Source organism: Cataglyphis hispanica, chromosome 14 (genome assembly GCF_021464435.1).
Source record: "Cataglyphis hispanica isolate Lineage 1 chromosome 14, ULB_Chis1_1.0, whole genome shotgun sequence".
In the NCBI taxonomy this organism is placed as follows: Eukaryota; Metazoa; Arthropoda; class Insecta; order Hymenoptera; family Formicidae; genus Cataglyphis; species Cataglyphis hispanica.
This window is the reverse complement of record NC_065967.1, coordinates 3950350-3973386: the sequence shown is the minus strand read 5'-3', so window position 1 is coordinate 3973386 and position 23037 is coordinate 3950350. Positions and strand designations below refer to the sequence as shown.

The 23037-nt window shown below is 33.0% G+C and overlaps 1 protein-coding gene across 4 annotated transcripts in view; it reads right to left on the bottom strand.

Moving 5' to 3' along the window:
- LOC126854691 (serine/threonine-protein kinase tricornered) overlaps positions 1-23037 on the bottom strand; it is a 119517-nt gene that overhangs the window by 31737 nt on the left and 64743 nt on the right. The window contains exon 1 of one of the 4 annotated variants that reach the window (XM_050601660.1): positions 6254-6853. The exons of the other annotated variants lie outside the window; for them this stretch is intronic. The gene's annotated coding sequence lies outside the window, so the exon portion shown is untranslated. Of the gene's footprint in view, positions 1-6253; positions 6854-23037 lie in introns of those variants that run through there. 4 annotated transcript variants of the gene reach the window in all.

The window sequence follows — 23037 nt, the reverse complement described above, 5'->3', positions numbered from 1 at the left end:
AATAATATATCAATATCGTTTTCACTACATTAAAAATTAATATCATATGAGTTATATCATATCAAATATATATATATATATATATATATATATATATATATATATATATACATATTTATACTATTTTAAAAATATAAAAAAATAATTAAGTATATATACGACAAATTGCAGGAGAGAAAAGAAGGACAAAGTCCGTCGTTGGCAATATGTTAATTATGGATTGGAACTTTCGCCGAACGTTTTGTAAAGCAAAATATATATGCATTTTAAATATTTACCGAATATTTATTTTAATGCTTCAATTTTTACATATTTTTTTCTTTTATACAATAAAAATTTTGCGTTACTATAAAAAATTAGTGACTAGCAAATGTATAAGGCATAAATGATGTATAAGTTTAATTTTAACAAAAATATTTTAACATACTATGATTAGACTTTAATATACTATAGCTTCGAGAAAAATTGGATTGCAGTTTTTATATTTAATATATAAAGTATAAAGATTAACACATATATGTATAATACAATTAAAAACTCTCCATTAAAAATAATGTCCAAAAAACATAGAGCAAGATTTTAAAAATGGGTTATACAAATGGGTTTATTCTTTTTCAAAATTCTTAAAAAAAAAAAAACGACTTGTTCGCGCAATCATGATCGATGATCCGTTATGTAATGTACAATTTGACGGAACGGCTTTCACATCATATCCCGTGTCAACGTCAAAATAAAAGTCAGCTGTTTATTTGGCTTTTGTAATATCTCCTAGCTCGCACACTCAACTTAACTGGTGTCAAGAATGCGCGTATTAAGGTGATATGTGATACGTAACATTTATTTACACTTGAAAACAGATTTTAATTTCGATTTACATGACGTATGCAACGAAATATATGAAATTTGATTGGTATCTGATGAAAACAGTTAATACAAATATGTATATATATATATATATATATATATATATATATATATATAATCATGACACCTGACATTTTTGAAAATTTCTACGCGTGAAATTAAAAGAATGGAAAAATAAATAAGTCAGTTATTTATAAATTTAAATAAATAAAAAAAATTCATGAGTATTATAATTAATAAGCAATACGAAGCTGATCATTATTGATAAACAATTATAATGTATAATTAAAAATATCATTATTGCTTAAAATTAATTTGATAGAAAGAAAAAAATATTATAAAAGTAAAAGAATAAAGATATACGATCTATTTAAAAATTAATAAACAGACACGTAAGTGGAAACTATTAGTAAAGAGATAAAACCGTCTGTTATTTGGAAATTTTTTTTTCTTGCGGCTCATATCATAAACCAATTTGTACGTGAATTAAATGTATTTTTAGAAGCGATCGTTTCGAGGAATAGTCGTATCGAACTTGGAGGTGCCCGACTTATGACCAGCTATTCGCGTTTTCACGCCATTGCGTATAAATCAACGAAGAACCTGTTTACGTGTTTTACCTGTTTCCGAGGCGCCAGTCTATAATGCCAAAGAATTTCGCTATTGCTTTTGGATAAATAAAATTTAGTCAAAGAAAATCGACGAAAAATAAAAATTACAAAGATAAAAATTTGATTTTGTTGATATTAACGTCACGTGAATGTCGCAATAACATAGAAACATTATTTATATTCCTTTCTTATTATATTTCTAGAAATTATTTTTAACTTAATATCGTGTTTCATCTCCAACTCTCTCATTTTTCAATTGATGTAATTTAAATATCACTCAATAATATAGCAATACATTAATTGTTATTACTTTGTATTATGTTAAATTATTATATTAATAAATTGTATAAATAATAATAATAGAGTAGTAAATTTTATTATTTCTAATACTGTTATTACTGTACATATACTATTAGAGTTATTATTTCATTTGCAACCGCGACAAATAAGTTCCTAAAACCAAATAAAAAAATTGTGCTAAAAAACCATTTTATCTGATTATATTCTTTTCTTCTCTACATATAGTCACAAAATTCTTCGGCAAATAAGTTCGTCATGAAATGATCGTTGCGCTTCGTCGAGAAATTTATGAGTGTCGGGGGAGCAAAGTCTCTACCTCTATATTTTTCACGCCAGTCAATTTGCAGCTTTCGGCCTACGTGCCTCTTAAAATCTGTAGCATTTTTATTAACCAAAATTATTTTTATAGCGCTGCATTGAACGCTGTTAGACTACGAACTTTATATCGATCGTTTTCGATAGCATTGTTGCAAAAAAAAATCTCTTTTAAAATATAATACGACCTGATCGATATAAAACAATTTTTTTTCTCTGCAATTCTTTTACGATTTATATGTATTTGAAATATGTACTTGCTAATAATTTTTGTATTTATTGATAAATATATTTGTTACTGTCGTAATATTATATATATGGAAATTATGCAGAGTAATTCAAATCTATATAATTTGTAAGATCTATTAAATAAAGATAACGATTTATATATCAATTTCTCAATTTATTGAAAAATAATAATATTTTGAATTATAATTTTACATATATTAAAGAGATCGATTTCTTTCATGATACTATATCTTCGTATTTTTTTATATATCTTTCATATATTTATATTTTTTTATGCCCTTTACACGGTAAGGCAATCAAGTCTATGCTGAGGTTATCATTGTTCTAGACGTTTATACACACGCACATACCACAAAAAAGCCGGTGAAAATGGAAGAGGCCACTCACACCACGTTACGTGAACGAATAGTCTGACAGTAGCTTTATCGATATCCCTGTCTTTTGTATCGTCACGACGACATCTCCCTGATAGCGATATCACTGCACAGTACTTCCGACAGGCAAGACAGGCACAATTCTGTATTTAGGTCAAATGTAATCTGCGTATGTGTAGAGAAAAACACATCGAAGCGCGAACGTAAGGGATGACTTTCGAAAAGATCTACTGTCGTTATTCTCATTGTCCTCCCTTCTCTAAGATTAGAGCCGTTATTTAGGTCGAGATGGGAAATATTTTGGGAAATACTTTATGTAACAAGAAAATACAGAAAAAAATCTCTATAGGATGTCCCAAAAAATTCGAATTGCTATTCAATGGCTCGGAAAAGATGTATGTAGGGGCAGATATCAATTTAAAGAATTTCGAGTAAATCGGTAGCTAATGCTATCCTAGATCGGAATAATCGCGCTCAGATCCCTGAACATGAATCGAATGTGATCTCGCAACAATCTCGCATAAACTGCATCGATGACGAGATTGTCTCATTCCTAACGTCATAACGGCGAACTCTTACACGTCGCGGTCGATATTAAGAATTCCACGAATAGATTGTGAAGCTCGATGAAAGAAAGAAAGATGATTACAATGGCCGTCACGAGTTTCTGTGCCATGGATACTCGAACTCTGAGTCACTCGATCATTCGCTCACGCGTTCGTTCGACCAGGCACTGCATTGTGATCTTTCACCTAACAAAACATTGGTTCCCAAACTGGACGTACATGTTGTATGTAAAATAAAGATATTAAAAATAAAAAAAAATTCAGAAATTCAGAAAAAATCTTATTTAAGATATTCATTTCTTTCTCACTTAAAAATTTAAAGAATTTTCCCGCATAATATATATATAATTTAAATATATAATATATAATTAAATATATAATTTATATATATATATATATATATATATATATATATATATATATATTAAAAAGAAAATTTATATTTTGAAAATTTGGTGTTAATAAATAAACTTCTTTCTTTATTGTAATAAGTGTATTTATAATGAAACTCGACATACAATTAATAATTTAATCACGACATAAGAATCAAAGTCTCAAAAAAAACGTGAGATCAAATAGTTTGGGAACCTCTATACTAACGGCTTTAAAACTTCGATGCGACAATTCCCACCGACTGACACAGAGGAAAGGAACGAGGAAAGCCCCGGTCCCGGTCGACGATAATGCCTGCTTCACAGACATCGAGTGCGTGACCTGCGTTTCGCAGTGGTCGATATCGCGATTTATCTCATATCCAAGATATATAAATAAACTAATAAAACTTAAATATTAGACGCAAATATCAATTAAATTTGCAAAGCATTTGATTTTCCCAGAAATATTTCCATATAATTTCCGTATAATTTTTTTTAATTTTTTCAAGTTCAATCAAACATTAAGTGTCTCGATTAATATATAAGATATTAATTGTATAAAATATTTTTAACAAAAAATTTTTTGCTTTTTGTTCATATTTTTTTTTAAACTAGAATATAAATAATGATATATATAAAAAGTGCTCGTTAGAATAAAAACTTCATTTATAGAATTTAGATCTTTTGATTGCTTGCCGAATCATGAAGCTGAAAAGAGTGGCCCTTCACATCGCATTTTTCATCATTATAGTCATGAGGAATGCGTGACGTTCGTTCAGAAATCGCTCTCTATTCTATGAGAAAGCGCGTATCACGATGAAGGGAAACCGATGTCACTCGTGAGAGAAATCAGACCGTACGATGATTGCAGATACATACATTTGCATTTTGCAAATCGACAAAAGCTCACGAGATTTTGGCGTGTAGCCGAGATAAACAAAGTATTTGGCAATTGAATCGTGGAAATTCACATTCTCGCGAAATTGAATCGTGATTTATAAACGTTTTCTTTACACCGGGAACCGACACGATTTAAGTCTATCATCTCTCTGAATGAAAAATACATTCGATGTCATCATACATACGTCAAAAAGTTTCTTGTGCTTCTCGTATAAAATTCTGGAAAAATTTCTGACATCCTTTATTGAATTAAGTATAATGTATAAAAAACGACAAGTTTTTTTTTGTCTGAGAATAAATCGATTTCCGAGAATAGTTCTCTCGAATTATTTCTTTGAGCGTTTCTGTGACGATGATAAATTACCGTTACTGCATTGTCACTAATAATGATAAATGATCATTAACTAAATATTTTATATAGCTCGTGAGAGTGACACGTATTTCAACAATTTATTGTCACACTTATTTATCGGAATGTAGTTCGTATAATGGAGAAATACAAGATGATATCTATAGATCTGATATAATTTCTGGAATACCCATAATATTACATAAAGATCTCTAGATATTTAAATTCACATAATGGATACAATGGCAAAGAAGAATATAGGTATATATATTAACTTTCATTTGAAACTTTGATGTATAATATTAGTATCAGCTCTTTTTTCATCTTAAGCCATAAGCAGAATATCTTATGTCACTTGGAATCGAGCCATTGCATCGCTATGCAGAATCGAGTCGTATAATGTACAAGTGCATCAGCTTTCCACGTGTATTAAGTCGTTAGCAGAAATGAGCTTCAAATAAATCACTTTTTTATAATAGATATAAGAATAAATGATAATTTAGCGGTAACATTATTGTGCAAAAATTATATAATTATTCACGTTAAAAGTCTTCAAATTCGAAATTTTAGTGAGAAATCAAGCCAATTAAGAGCTCTAATGAGAATGATTTAAAATGAATTTAATGTTTTATGGTATAATAATTAGTAATTATTATATTTCGTAACGCGTAAGATAATAGATTATTTATAATGAATCAATGTGTGCGTGATAATAGGTTATTCATATAATGATATAATCTAATAATAATTACGAATTTGTCATAAATATCATGAAAAGCATTAAATATTTCCATGTTGAACTGCGCACATATTAAGATAATTGAATTATGGAAATATTAATTTATAAAGAGCGGGATCAATATCGTTCATGTTATCACTGCGATATCCAAGACAAATATTATTAGTCAAATATTATTAATAAAAGTTAATTGGAAATAAAAGTTGAAAACAATTATTATTATTCACATAGAATTATTTGTAACGTCTATATAATTAATGATTATAAACAAAGCAATTATAAATTTATTGAAAAGAATTCAAGTCACAGCAAAAGCTCTCTCATTCTCAGCGAAAGATGAAAAAAAAAAAAAACTGTTTACCTCAGGATGTTATTTCTCACGCACACATATAGTACTATTGAGTATTACAAGATATTCAATATCAGTATTTACGAAAATCAAAATATTCGGTTACACGAGCGTTCATAAACGTGTTTCTTGTTTCGCGAGCGAAGCGAGAGTCGATATTTTAAACATCGGTCACCTTTAATTAGCAATTTTTATTACCTAACCTAACCGTCGAGGCAAACGGTATTTACCTCAGTTCAAGAGAGACATGCAAATCTGCGTACCTTCGTTATCGTTCGTGGAGTGATCTCACGACGAGGTGCATCGTCGTCCGGTTCGGCACGGTCAGCTGCACGAGCACGACGGGGCTAAGATATCCAATTTTAGCGCGACTCTCTCGGCGCAAGTCAGTGTCAGATAGCACACACTCGCGTTGAAATAACTCGCGCGATGCGCACCGACTGGCTGCTCTCGAGCTGCCCCCACTGGCTCGAGGATGCTGTTGTTCTCTCTCTCTCTCTCTCTCTCTCTCTCTCTCTCTCTCTCTCTTTCTCGTTCCTAACCCTCTACGCACACATATACACACGACGTCCGTTTCTTCCTTCCGTTCGATATCGAAAGTTGCGTCACTTGTCACGAGCACCGAACGACGAGAAACTTCGGGAAAGTATTCTTTACGCGAGACAGTCTATCGTAATCCGAAAGAACTCACGTGCGTGTAAATTTTCTCCGAAACAAGGAGATAAAGCTTGCTCGCGCGCGCATAGACTCGTACACGCATGCACGCATACACTTATAAACGAAACGAACCGCGCGAATGCCAAGCGGCGACTACTCCGATTTCTTCGGCGCGCACGGCGAAGGGGGAAGCGCTCCCCGAGGGGTGGCGAAGAGACCCGAAAACGTCCGATGGACTCGCGTCACCTGATTGCGGCCGGTCGGTTGCGCGCGCGCGCCTGTCTCTCTCCTTCTCCTAATCCTCTCTCTCTCTCTCTCTCTCTTTCTCTCTCTCTCTCTCCCTCTCTCTCTCTCTCTCTCTCTTGGCCCGCTACCTTCGTTGCACGTAGTAGGGCACGTTCTCTAGAAGCTTCCGCGCACAACCACGTGTCATTTTCGAATACGATGTTGCGATCGTTCAACTTTAACGCGACGTATCCGAGCACGGACGCTATTAAAGGGACACTGGTATAAGATGAGAACGAGGCGAAGACGCGACGGGATGCACGGTCCTCGGGCATCTGAGCGCCGATGCGCGACCTGGTCTCACGCGAGCGATCCTCTCGCGTTTATTTCCGTCGGCGCTGCCAATCACTCGGCGTCCTCGTCCCCCCACTCTTGCCGGTCACGGTCCAATGACGGAGCGCGGATAGACGGATACCTATGTGCGGCGCGCGCGATGGCGCGAGTATCCCGATAACGCATTATCCAGGCGTCTCCGTCGCTTTGCTTTCTTCCGTCGAGGCGAGCCCCTCCGCGCGTTTTTATCTGTCTCTTTCCCGCTTTCTGGTCGAGATTTGAAAGTAAACGCTCGGATCCGGCATACGGCGCGATTTATCACGGGGAATGGAATGCGCGATATCGTGAATGTCCCGTTAACAGGTCGAATGCGAAGGGGATCAAACGTGAAGGGTCCGTTTGCGCTTTCTAAAAATTAGCGCGGCTCCGATATGGCAGGCGAATGCGCCGAGAGGATTTATCAATCCGTGTTTCGATGCGCGAAACATGACAAAATATAAACCGAGATTAATATCGCGATGGGCGGATAGATAAGCGAATGTATTTCATGTTGTGGAAGTAACGGATATTAATCTGCGTTAAAATATTACACGCATTCTTCAACTCTAACATCCTATATTTATACAAGAAAAAATTTATAATTTCTGATTAATTCCAACGTTAAAACCTAATTAAATCTTCCATTAAAAGAAAAAAATTCGTTCAAAATTAAACTCTTTTTTTATGTTGATAAGAATTTTAAAATTCATTAAGCTATAAAATTGCACTTCAAAATTTCGCTAATAACATGCAAAATTGCAATGCATATTGGTTGTTTCTTTACCTTCAGTCCAGTTAGTTTCATTTACATCCGGTAGAGCTTTTAATTTCAGGAAACTGATAACGGTTACCACGAAGAATACGATAACTTCATTTTTATCTGCTTACTTAAGCAGGGCGTGAAAAATTTGCGGTATTCCTTATCTCGTCGCTATATTCGACGACCATGCGGTCAACGATAATACGTCAAATGCGATACATATCAGTAAACGAAAAAGTATGTTTCGCGTTAGATATTGGAAAATTGATAAATCGTTTTTCGTTAAGCCAAATTCAATCCTTGCACTATTCGTTAATAGCGAGAATAAACAAAATTGCTCATGTAAATATAAATCTGATCGAGATTGATGATCTAAACACATGTTCAAAGTAACGTATTATTTATCTATTCCCTCTTATACAAATATCTATAATCGCAAAATAACTATGAATTAATGATGTATTCGTAGAAACGTAAAGATCGTAAAAATAGAATAGAGATATACTTGTTATCAGCATTAATCTACATTTTATGAATCTACTCAACATATATATTCTTCTTTAGAAATAATTCAAAAGAAGAAAAATTTCAGTGTCTTCAGAAAACTTATCAAAAAATAAAAATCATAACTTTCACTCTCGCAGCTCAATTTGCAAATAAAAAAATAATTTAATAATCCCTGCTTAATTTCTCACCCGAGAAAAGTTGATTTTAAATTTACATCCAAAGATAGAGATGAATTAAAATGATTATATGCGTATGTTATTAACGTAATATTTCAAAAATATTTTTCAATTATAAGTCTACAATATTATTTATAAAATCAATTATGAAAACAATTTGTACTGTCTACATATTTAGTACTCGTCACGTGATTATCAATGAACAATGATCATTAGCCATCATGATTATTAGCCATATCTCTAAAACATGTAGTATTTATCTAAAATTACTCGATGATCGGGATTACTGCTAACGATCCGCCACCTTTCCCGGGTCGTGGATGCACCTATCGTTCGCGAGCGTGGATCGATCCATGCGTACACTATATACGCGTACACGTGAGAATATTGATTCCACCGCGTCAGCTGCTTGCTTGCTTGCTTGCTCGTCTACCAGTTCGCCTATCTGCTTATACACGTCGTGGCTTGGTTACCCTACCGCATTCTAACCCACATTCACGTGCTCCGCCATGCGACCGCGCACAAGTAACTGGACTAGGATATCGCTGTTCCGGAGTACCTTGATACCTTCCAGTGTATCGGATTTGCCGAAGAGACGGATATCTCTCGTGATTCTGATACTCCCAATCGCGCGATCGCGATTAAATCTTTTCAACAAAATTTCAACTTAATTTTTTTGTTATCAAAAAATATTGCGGAATTGTTGCAAAGTAATATTTTTTTCATGTTCATGTTTTAATCTATAGTTAAATATTCCTTTTTCTATCTCTCTTACTTCAGATTAATTTTTGCAGCAAGAAGAAACTGCAAATAAAATGAAATGGCACATTGTGTCGGAAGAAGAAACGATGAAATTTTCCGAAAATCGATATCGGACCAAATACTCGGAGTATTCCAACCATCATATGGAGGATAATGCGGATTGATAATTGAATCGGGCGCATAATTGCGCTTAATTGCGGAAGCCGAGTGGTCGCGCTTCCGATGCACGGACCCGATGGCAATCGTTTAATGCTTCCTTTACGGGAATCTCGCGGGCGGGGTCGCGCGAGAGAACTACCCTTTATCCGCGTGACACGGGCTATCCGGTCTTAATGCAAGGAGAATCCGTACAATAACGTGCGCGGTAAATGCATCCAATAACGTTCCCTGTCACGCGACTGTACAAGCAACGCTAATCCGGTTAATCCGTTTAAGTAAGCCGCATCCAAGCTCGATACGCGTATCCCTTGACCGTAAAGGCTCTGTTTGCTCGCGAGCGTAATGAACACGAAGAGAGAGATATTTCCGATACACCGCGGATGTCGGTTACGATTATCGAATCGCTCGACTGATTTGTGTTTAGTTTACAATTTCAATTCGAGTCACTATAAATAAATTCAGACAATTTGTATATTTTACACGAGCCAAAATTTGTCGACACACGTTGCTCGCGATACTTATGTCACGGCCAGCCGTGATAGCAGCGTTATCGGACTGAAATAATTAAATAAAATACTTCAAATGGCGATTGTTAGTCTATTAAAAACCAAGTTTCATCAGTTCATTAAATTTAATCGCGCTTTTGATGTGTAAAGATTTTTTGCTCGCTTAAATTTTGATTCTAATAAGAGACAAAGAATTAATTAAATTCTAATGTTCATTTAATCAGAGATTATAAATGGCCGTATTATAATAAATTATTAATAAATTATAAGGAATATTAATTGTGTTTAAATATCATTTAATTGTCAATTTCTTATAAATGCTGTAAATAAAATTTTACGTTTTATTTTACAAAATGTCCTCGAGCTACCGCTCGATTCTTTGACCTACTTCAAATCCATTTTTCTTTAGTAAATATTTGATTGAACTATCTCGTTAAATTCCTCAGCATTGAATATTTTCGCGAGCAAACCTCAAAAAAAGTCCATCTCTCTAAAATTAAACAATAAAAAAATTCGATATTTACTTTCTCATTAATTATTTTTGCAACTTTTCGTTTTTATAATTGCTAAATTATAAGTCACGGATATTCTTCCTTTTCGTTAAAAAGAATTCAAGTTGTTTATAGAGAATTCGTACATGAAAGAACCGAAAGAATGATAATAGTGGGATACTCTGTTTGTGTTCAGGGAAGTAAAAAATTAATACATGTGTTGCGAACATTATTCCGGAAACATTGGCGCAAAAGCGTGAAACCTGGCCCCTTTGTTTCTGGGCACGCTCGACGATCTCGAACGGAAGCATTGACCCACTCAAAAGTACCGTTCTCTAATTGAGGCGAATGCGGATCGTGAAAAGTAATAAAAACACAAGGCAGAAACCGAAATTGATAGTTTCGAGCTGCGGAGACGAGAAGAAAGAAAAAGCCTCGGGATGAAAGTCGCGTTTTTAGGTTTGACCTATCGGAAGATCGTAGAAAAGACGAGCAATATGTCACAATTCGAATCACAATCTTATCGAATTTATCTCTCGCGAAAAGGCCTCCGGAATCAATATCAAAACGAAATCGTACGATTCCTTTAAAAATATTAATGATTAATATTTTTTTTAATATAATACATATGTTCGCAATTGTTTTCGAATATGCAAAAATAAAATACTGCTCATTCTGATATTTTATTCCTCTTTATTGTCCATGCATGTTTTCAGTTCCCATTTATTCAAATGTAACTTATGTAGAAATTTTCGTCTGATAAACAAAGCTGATATCAATAAATTGTAGATACGTCCTGTTGTTTTCGTATTTCGTTCTTCGATTTTCAATTGATTAAATATGTTATATATATTAAAGGTAGCGATCAATGTCGACAGAACACAGCCAGACATGCAGTCAACTATTACGTAAGTTTACATAATATGAACGAACGTGACTATCACATGTGGATCTACTACGATCGCGGTCTCGAGCACGAATTATAGACATCAATGTATGCATAACGGGATAAGCTCAAAATGTGCGAGGATAGTCTCTTCCGCAATCCATTTATAGTTAGGAGAATTGCTGACGTATTATATGCGAAAGTAGAGTAAATTTGAAATAAATTAAAATGTAGATCATTTCATTCAATGTTTGGAAAATCTCAAATATTAAAAGATATCTCTAATAAATTAACTGTAATAAATTTCCTTTACGTATTAAACAAACTGTTGATTATAATGGATTAATATAAATACAATGTCAAGCACCATACAATTCTTCTCTTTTTTTTTCTCTTAAGATAATAAAAAGTATCACAATACTCTAAACCTAAACATTATGTGCTTTGACAAGATTGTGTTTTTTAAAAAAAGAAAAAAATCTGACACTCAGGGAAAAAAAAATGTTTGTGGAACAAATTCACGACTTTTGTGCATTGATGGCTCTTTTTCATTCACTGTTATTCGTTGACTGTCAATCATCATCGAAAGCTAATCGTCACTGCGCGTTACCGAATAGAAAACCGCATCGATGCGATCGACCGTAAAATGTAAAGGGATTATTGCCGTAAATGATGTAAGACGTTTCACTGAGCGTTGTAAAACGTCGCCGTCCGACAACGTCGGATGATTTCAAGTTTTTGCCTCGCGTTCACGTAATCGAATCTCCTTGACTATAAATGATCGGAATACGTGACAATCCGAAAAATAGTGATCTAAAATTTCCTCCAGAGAAAAGAGTGCAATAATTATTATGTCATTGAGACAATATTATAGCACGGAGCGATATAAGCTTCATAAATTGTTTAATAAAATCAATAAATTTATAAGAATGTTAAATAATATTATATGTATAATATTAAGATATAACATTTGTATAGATAAACTTAATTTATGACTTTATACAAAAGATGTTTAATTTTTTTATATTTATAAATATTTCTAAAATATTTTTCTTCTTTTGTGTAAAAGCCACTCAAGCAATCCAAATTATTCAAATGCATATTATTTACCCATTTCGTGGATGATTTTTTCCGATATTGACATCAGCAAATACTAACCTGCAACATAAAGAACAAGAATATGTCAAAACATATTGTTTTTATCTAAAGATAAGCGAATCTACGATTTCAAATGGGTTTTACCAGTAAAACATAAAGAGCTTGATATCACGATATCGTTTGCACAAATACAATATTTTCTGTCGCAATGTACTATCAGAGATGCGAATTATATTCGTTTAAGATGAGATGATAAGCGAATCTATTTTATATTGATTTCATTGACAGAACAAAGAGCACAATATTAAGATATCGCGCATATAAAAGTAAACAATATTTCTTATCGCAATCTGCGATCGAAGAGATGCGAAATATATTACTCGTATATAACATTAATATAATTAAAAGAAAGTAATTATGAAATTAAATAAGCTATTTTTCCTTCGATCCTTATGTTCATGACTTCGAAAAGCTATCGAGTTTCTTGATTTATTTAAAATAAAAATATATGTTACATAGATGGAAATTAATTTAATCATTCTGTAAAAAGTATCAAATATTTAATCATAAAAATTATATTATCTTCAAGTACTGATTTATTATAATATACACATAATGCATAATTCAATATAATTTTTTTCAAAGAATATCAAATATTATTAATCTCATTTTAACAGTCTCATATTAGAGATATGATATTACAGTAAATTATTGGTATGTAAATTTAAATATTCCTTTTAGACCACAGTTGAGATAATTGACTAACGGAATCAATAACATCGATAACGCAAGTCATCGCGCTGATAGCAGCGATTAATATAAGAGTAAGTACAGAAGATGATAGCAGAGTTTATGAAATTATATTCCTTTGCACGTACCATACAAAGAATGTAAATCTTCAATTCAAGAATTGATTTACTAAGAAGAAATACCTGAAGTCGAAATTTCGCAAGAAATAGCTACGCGACTACTTCCCGTCACACTTTTAGGACACTCTTTAAAACGGTAGCCGGTCATTGTCGAGCGCAGCTTCTTTCCCATTGCAGCCCGTGGGAATTTAAGCGCACCGGTTCGCCAGACAACCGCTACGAACTACCCAGGATTACCGCGAAGCACTGTTTGTTCCTGAAGGTGGGGAATTTTATCGTGCACCGGACGGAGAACATAACGAGTTTCTTTCAGCTAGTCACGATATTCAACGCGGCTCTAAACATGCGATAAGTAGTCCTCTTGCATAAAATCGCGTTTATTACAATGTGAAACGAGGGGTGAACGACACAAGGGGTAAAACGAATCTAAAGTTAGATTTCGTTCATCGTTTTCGAATTGCACCGAATTAAAACATTTTAATCTCGCCACAAAAAATGAATATTTTTATCTAATAGTACCATAGATTTTTGTCAAACGTATATTGTAATTTTAATTCGATTCGCTTTCTCAGCACATGTCGATTCGTGCTGTTTATAAAAGGGAATTCCGTTTCCGAAAGAATTCAATATACTTGTACAAATACAATACAAATAATCTATTGTTAAACTAGGAGATAAAAGATAAGTATGTTGTACCTTCTCAATTATTTGATTATCTTTATCAAAATGTCAAGCCACTTAATTCTATTTTTATTCACTTCACATTGTCAAGTTCAAGGTATCTTGGTAATCTTGAAAAAAAATTCCATAATATAAAAGATGCAGTATATCAAATAATTTATCTGTCACATTTATCTCTTAAGGTAGATGAGAAATATAAGATATCTACTTCAAATTGATATCGTTGTTTTCCTTTTTTTATAATTCGTTATATAAAATAAAATCGAGATAAAAATTTCTCATACTCTCTCGTTTCAATTGTGATGTATCTACATTATCTCAATGTTCAGAGAAAAATATAAAAATAATCTTTTATATTCTCGTGGAAGACGTATATATCCGAGTCTCGGAATGTTTCGATTCGGGAGGATCGATGCTTGTCCTCGAGACGTCAAGTCGCGTCGCGTCGCTTCGCGCAGGAGCAGCAGCTCGAGACATGCACGCGCGATCAGCTGTGCCGGATACACGGTGGCCTCAACTAAGCGCTCCACGTGTACATTCAATCCTCCTGAGTCATCCTGTCCTTCTTTATCTCCGCGCGGTGGTTCCCTCTCATTCGTAGTGGCTCTTCTCTCGGCAGTGTGACGCAAACAAAGTGTCGTGCCTTGGAGCCGAGAAAGAAAGCAACAGACCGAAACAGAGACGACCGTTTCGAGGAAAGAGAAGACGACGGAACGAGTCGTCAGGGAGAGTCTTATTGATTTTTTCGAACATCTGATCGGACGAGAAGGAGAAGGAGAAAGAAGATAGGCAAGAGATCTCCAAAGAAGGACAGCGAGAAGCTGCTGAGAGAGTGAGAGACGAAAAATCTTTCCGTTCTTTCCCGTTCTTCTCTTTTCCGGTGGCCTTCGGTGGAGACTTATCCCGTACCTGTGTGTTGCCACGGTAACAGCCTAGATTCGAGAGGAGAATAATTCGGAGAGAAGAAAAGCGAGCGAATAAAAGGAAGGAGTGAGAAAAGAGGAGCTTGTATTACACGATCGCGTCCCTTTGTCCCAGATTTCCATCGCGCCACCCGGTATCCACGATAACTAACACGCCATGAAACGCAGACATACGTAAATATGACACATTATCATTCCGCTCCGTCAAAAGTTAATAGGGAAATTTTGCAGACACACGAGGCACGAGTGAGGACGAAGTTTGACACAGTCCTTGGTTCATGATTAACAACTCGTTAGTCGATCGAACTAGTTACAGAAAGGTTATTCTCGGCACTTTCGATATACGAGGAAACTCGCGTACATTAAATGCGCGCTTTTATCGGATGAGAGTAATTTCAAAATATGATTTCAAAGCGAGAGATTAAAAGTGGAAGTCACGGACGTTGAAGTTTAAATGTGATGTTTAATGAAATTGCGGTTTTGCTATAATTTGAAGATAACGATGGTTATTAAATCGAGCAATGCAATAAGGAAGCAATGACTTGTATTTAAATATTACAGGGCTATCTAATGATTAATACTTCATTTCTTTCTTACTCAATCGCTCGTTTGCGTGTCATCATAAGTTAGATCACTCTGCATTATTATATCATTAAAATATATAATGATTCTATATATTATATGCATATGTATATGTATATTCGATATATGTATATTCAAATTACGTCAGAATGCCTTTCTTAGTAGAGCATGATTAATTATCCTTGAATCAATCGAAGCTGAAAGGTTTTTTTCGGCTTTTTGAAAGCGAGAAAATTCAAAGCATATTCTTAAATGAATATACATAATATAATATATAAAAAGTTAAAAAAGCATTACAAATGCCAAGTTTTAGATGTTCTTGACATACAAAAAAATTTTCTTAAACTTTAAAAAAGTTTTTTATAAGTTTTTTCTCTCTCATTATCATTATTTTAGAAAAAAGATTACAATGTTAATGATTTCTTTTAATCTTAAATTTCATATCAAAGATATTCTTTTAATTTTCCTTCCCTCTTTTTTACATTATATATATTCTTCATATATATTCTTAAAAAATATAACTTTAAGTTTCTAACAAATAGAGTACAATTTCACTTCAATGCATCTATTCCATTTTTCGATTTGCACAGTGTCATCACCAAATCACAGTAAACAGTTTTTGGAAAATCGTGTAATCAACGATGCCTATTTCCAATTGTTTGTGTCTGTCAAACAGTGAGTCATGCAAAGTCTATCATTCTCTCATCATTTATTCCCTTCAGTAACCTATATTTACCCGAGAAATTGCGAAATGATGCAATAGTCATGTAGACTTATATGTGTTTTATGTGTGTGTGTGTGTGTGTATCTTTGTATATGTAAAGCCATTAAAGACCAGAGATCCAAAAAAAGTGAAGAAATTGCGAAGAAAAACTGCGAAAGCTACTTTACTATGACGTCATCGTAGAGTGATGTATTTCTTTTCTTCTTTTATTTCACGAAGTACTATATCGCGAATAAAGAAAAAAAATTTATCTAAAAAAACAACTCTCTCTTTCTTCTCTCTACTTTTTATGCGCATTACTCTATTTCTTTGATAAATAAAAATTGCAAATTTGATTGTATCAGATTTTGATATGATTACATGACACGTGACAATTCAGTTTTGATTGCATGCCAATATCATATTTGTACGTTATACAAATGGCAAATCGAGTATAAACAAATGTTCATAAATACACGCGATAGAAGCCGCAATATCGCACTAATGATTATGCGTGCCCGTTATATTAAAATAAACATCGGCTTGATTTTAGAGCTCTTTTACTACAAGCCCGCAATTATTTTCTCGCTAACTATATCTCTTTTTTGTGAAAATCTTTCGCATGGAAAAACCGCACGGGTAATAAATCGGTACGCTTCTAAATTCGTTATTTCGCGCCAGTGACTTATGAAAAATAATCGTACAAAGATTGCAACTCGCATCACGAAGGCAAATAATACATGGCAAATAAAATAATATATTTTGCAAGCAATTCAATTACTACAAATTCTATGAAGCATAAATTCAAAAAAATCTTTAATTGATCGTGATGATATTTTTTTAAAGCACAGATATTCATCAAATAACATTTCCTATTTTTTTAAACTGCTTCATAGTAATATAAAAATATATTCTCGTATACGTTATATAAAAAAATGAAATAAAATTATATTGCTTCAATTTCATTTTTAATATCGCTATAATATAAGAAAAAATTCTATATTAATGTAATTTTTCTATATTTAAATTTATTAAAATTCTATATAATTTTTTTAAGTATTCTCTTTAATTAATGATTTAAAATTATTATTAAAGTCGAACGAATCTTGAAGAGAAACATAAGTTTTAGAAAAAAATCATCATTTTTCATGAAATATCAGTTAATTTCTTGTATAAACCTAATATAGTGATTGCTAACAATCCCTGCAATTAAAACAAACCTATTCCCGAACAAACTACAAAGAGATTCGCGAGTGTTCGGTGGAAAGCATATAAGATCTATTGTAATTACAATTTTGTACCCTCGTCCCTGATTTCTCTTCTCACCCCTCGATTTCAATGATCTCGTCGGTATCATCCTCGGCATCTCGCGTGGCGAACCAAAATCCGATGGATGGACCCAGCACCTCGCATAACGACGGGCATCCTGCCAGATAGGATGAGAATGTTCTGCACGCCAGAATACACAGAGCACGATAATCCGACCGCTTGTACCGCGGACGAAGATTTAAGAGCGAAAATAAGATTCTGCTGAAAACTGCTGCGGTGTGTCCGAATGGTTTTTGGATGAAGAAGAAACGACCGCGTTACAACAGTTCACGCGACGATAAGATCGCAAAGTAAAACGAAAAAAAGTAAAATTACGCGGCTTAAGCCTAAAATTCTGCGATGCATTTCCACGGAAAATCTAGATTTTTCTCATTTCATTGCAATTTTATTAAAATTAAAATTTTGTAAAAATTTTTTATGGATTAGGTTTTAAAGATGCAATGACGTAATATTTCATTAAATTCCAAAAGAATCTTATCAATAACTTAAAATTTTGTTAAAATACCTGACGCTATGAAAATTAAGAAAGTATGAAGAAAACTAACTAAAAATTCTAAGAATAAACATCAAATTAGCTTAATTTCCGCCTTGTCCATTAATGACATTTCATTTTTAGACTAAATGAAAATACAAATGTCTCGTCAACATTTTTCGCTATTGACGTAAGGCGCGAAAGCGCGCGAAACCTTGTGACGCACATTATTCAGGAGGATCTATATACATTCCGTGTGTGTATGCTTCGCGACACGCACACACATACTCGCATAATTTTACAGTTGATAGAAGCGGAACGTCAAAGTATACTTATGTGTACGCCATGAATCTTTGAAAAGGCACGTGGGTGTATCACGTGAGCTACGATTCCAAGTCGGCGTGACTCTGACAACGTAATAAAAGCAAAGAGCGGCTTATATCCTTTACGTGGGTTTTACACATGACGGAAACACACAATGAAACAACGTTTTACCGCGACGACTTACGTACTTATGCATTATTTATATGAAAATACTTTGTGTTTGTCTTATAGTACAATGCGCTGATACCCCAGTGCCAATTGATTTCAAGTCTAGATTATTCATATAGCAATATGTATACTGATATGTATATAATAAGCTTCAGATTTTTTATGTTTTATATATATACATATATTATAAATTTGTAATAAATATTTCAGACTTAACATTTGTCGGTTACAATCCTTTCGGTTATTAATTACGGCAAAATATAGCGTATTAATATACTATAATAATAGTATGGTTTGACTACTAATAGCAAAATATATCATATTAATTTTAGAATTAAGATAAATTTATATGCGTCAATAAATGATAATCGATTATTAGTAAAACCTCTTCTCCTTCTCAATATATTATACATAAAAGTTTCATTAAAAAATATCTGAATCATAAAATGTTTTTATAGATTTTATACATTTTACATAGATTTTATATTTTCTAATAATCAACAATTTTAGTAAAAAAGTGAAAGAATATCAGATAACAATTTTTTCTCTGCAATATTTTGAAATAAAAATTACCTATTTTTCGAACTTAGATTTGCAAATTCGCAGTTATTATCTGTATTAGATTTTATCTATTTTACATTCGAAAAGTATGTAAGTTATTCAAATATATAATCTCACTGTGATAGTAATAATTTAAATAATATAAACAAGATATTTAAATAAATATAATATAAAGCATTTTATGTTCAAATAAATTATTAGAAGAATTGCTGACAATATAATGCGCTAAATTATTGGAAAAACATTCAACTTTGCTAACGAATATGAGTTTGACAAGCTACTTACGAAATCGCGAATTTCGGTCAAGATTGTATATCTGGCAAAACCGGCGGCAAGCGCATCGATCGATGAGGATGTCAGACCGGAAGTGCCGAAAAGGAAAGGAGTTCTAGGTCGGGGGCTCGGTGAACCCGCTATAACCCAGTTTCTCGAAATGCGTGGTCGGGTCTCGCGATGCGTCACATACTACGCGCGAGTATGTGTGACATGGCGCGCGCGCATATGCGGTCGGGCAATATCTGATTGTATCACTGATCCATCATCGGCATGCATGGCCGCGCGTATCGATTCTAACGATTGCTTTCGTTCCGATTAGATCGCTCGCGTGAGCTTTTGTTTAAAAGATGCTACGAGGAATGCGAACGAGATCTCTCTCTCTCTCTTTTTTCTCTCCCTCGCCTCTTTTCATCATCGATATTACTAATTATACGCTAGTACACGTGTATGTATCGGATAATTCATTAATCATCAAGCGCCTTTCATCTGTATCTTTGGCTTGTTTCTAAATTTAAAATAGAATGACGCAGACTAAAATGATGAGTGGATTTAAACGACTTTCTATTCTATTCGTTATATATTACATGACTTTATAATTAGTTTTATAATTCAAACAATTTAAAGTGTGTGTGAAGATTAGAATAACATAATCATGAATAATATTTCGTACTAAATTATTTTTATTAAACGATTCGCTCGTATCTTCTAAACATATTTATGAGTTTATTATAATTAATAACTTGTAAAATATATTAATAAATTGTCAGTTTAATTCTACGTGGATGCATATGAATAGATATATATATATATATATGAATAGATATAATAGAATACCGCCAAAAAAAAAAAAAAATTCATTTCTTCTATTTCTCTCTATATATATTATTTTCCACCGTCATTTTATTCATTCATTGACAGGTTTTTTGTTGAAAAGATATTCATCATCGAGATATACGTCGACTTCCGTCAAAGAACAATATTTAGCGGAAGTACGCGCTACAGAGCGAAAGTCAATGACCAGAATGTACGTTTGCGGGTTGACAATAGAACACTTTTATCACTTATAATCGATAAAAAGTTTTATATAACAGTGTTACTATATTAAAAATATCCATATTTGCGGTAATGTTACATCTTTACTTTCACTCTTATCTAGAGATTTCTTTTTCTTTCAATTTTTTATGAATCAACAAATATTTTATACACGTGCAACTTCTTCATTCTATTACTAATTAAATAATATATGTTTAAAAAAATACTAATATATGTATATGAATATTTTTCTCTCAGTTTTTTTTTCTTAATAAATTTTTTCTGCAAACTCAAATATTAATGAACATATCTTATGTATATATATATATATATATATATATATATATATATATAAAAGTTGAAAAAAATAACTGTTATAAATTTATTCAACATTAGAAATTAATAAATTTTAATCGATTAAGCTTCGCGAAGATATAAATCATTTTTTTTTTTTTTCAATTTTCATAAAAACTCGTACCTTTAATTGTGTAAACCATAATTAAAGGTAGCATTAATTTTTTTAATTTAGCGATAAATAATAACATCTTACAAGATTTTAATGAAAGAAAAGTCGATTCTAAAAATCAATTTCAGAGACTTTATGATTTAAACTTCCGGACGATTCTATCGATATTCTAAAGAAGGCTATCTAATCAAAATGATATCACGACAAGATTTATTCTTGGAAAACGCGTGCTTTCTTATCAAACGGGCGGATCAGTACGGAAAGCTCATTATCGGCAAAGAGTGAAAGTGCATCCGCGAAGTGATTACCGCTTTGTTATTAACGGCTGTCTTTTCCGGCAGCGCTTTCGCGCGAGTCAGTAATTCCGTTCGGGCGAGCGATTTAGAATCGCCTAACACTGTTATCGGCGAGCAAACATCCAATCTACGTGCCCGAGGTGCAAGTCCGTGAATTACAATTGCAAAACGCCCGCGAGTTTACGCAACGCAATCGCGCACTATCGATGCTATAATCGCGTCTGTTTCTCGAAGCGGAATCAAAACGAATAAATAGGTCTTATGTCAAAAACTGAAATACGCGTAAAAAAACAATAAACTATAGCAATTGCAAAGAGATTAAATCTACAGTGATTGGAAAATAAATAAAAAACAGGAAAAACTATTCGTGTGTCCGCACAGTTTTATAGACTTGCTTAAAATAAAATATATAGGTAAATTAGTTAAATATTTGAAGTTATATTATAACGAAAGAGAGAAAAATATTTTATATCTTTTTTAATCCAATTTTCAAAATTATGCTCTACTCTTGAAATACAACAGAAAATAATTATTTATTTGTTGGTAAATGAAATTCACAAAAATTTTAAAAACCGAAAAGATATAAGAATGTAACGGGTAATATAGTTATTCAACTTGAAAAATTAATTTGAGAACATATTTGATTTATTATCAGTGATATGAAAAATTATATCAACAGACTAGCCAATATTAAAAGATATCACAGACTGAAAATAATATCGACCAACAAATAATCAGTTTTGTGCGATGGCTCTTTTGGACCACGTTGTGTCTGTAAATGTACCCAAGAAATCTTCGCAAAGGTATTATTATCCTAAATGCCGAAAGTACTATTATCCTAAACGTTCGTTTCTCGTTCTGTGCTCAATTGTTTTCGCGATAATCGATGGTTTGCGTTCTCCATAGAAAATAATGCAAATAGCATTCTTTCATTTAATAGAGTAAAGAATCAATTTCACTTGTTAGAGGCAATGCCGGAATAATCATAAAATAGAAACAAATACTATGCTAATTATAAAATATAAATATAAAATAGCTCCAATACTTTCTGGGGAAAGAAATATCTTATTATCGTTAATTACCAGATAGTCGTACAAAATTTTATCTAATTATATTTATATTATATATTATTTTATATATTACTCTCCATTATCGCATTTTTACGGCATTAAATATACGCTTTTCGATTTTCAGCTCCAATGTATTCAATATTCATAAAGAATCTATTTAACCGATCCACTTTTATGTGTCTCGATATTTGTAAAACTCATACTAATTTCGAGCGAGTATTATATAAACTAAATGTGGTCGCAAATGATCATTGCCACGCCTTTTCTCGGTTTCAAGCCCCCACGAACAGAGTCAGAGAAAATATTACGGCGAGGTTTTTCCGATGTTAAGGATATTCTCGGTTGCTTTCACTAGTTTTTCCGTTTACTTTCTACAAACAAGCAGGTCGCCTCCTTTTCTTTCTCTGCTCGTGTTGAGGAAACACGAGCGACAAACGCTTTGTCGGCCTTCTTGCTTGCGCAATGAATACTTGTCAACAACCAGAATTATATTTCAGAGAAAGAGAGAGGATCACTTTCTGCTTTGAAGTTTCCACAGAAAGTCTATGTGTAAGATACACATTTAGTATTAAATGCGACCGTGTGATTCTTTCAGTGGATTTTGTAGTGTACTTTTCTCGAGAAAGAAACGTCTATTACAGATAAACGTACAGTGGCAACTTGAATACTGTATTTTTGTTTCAACGATAATTTCTA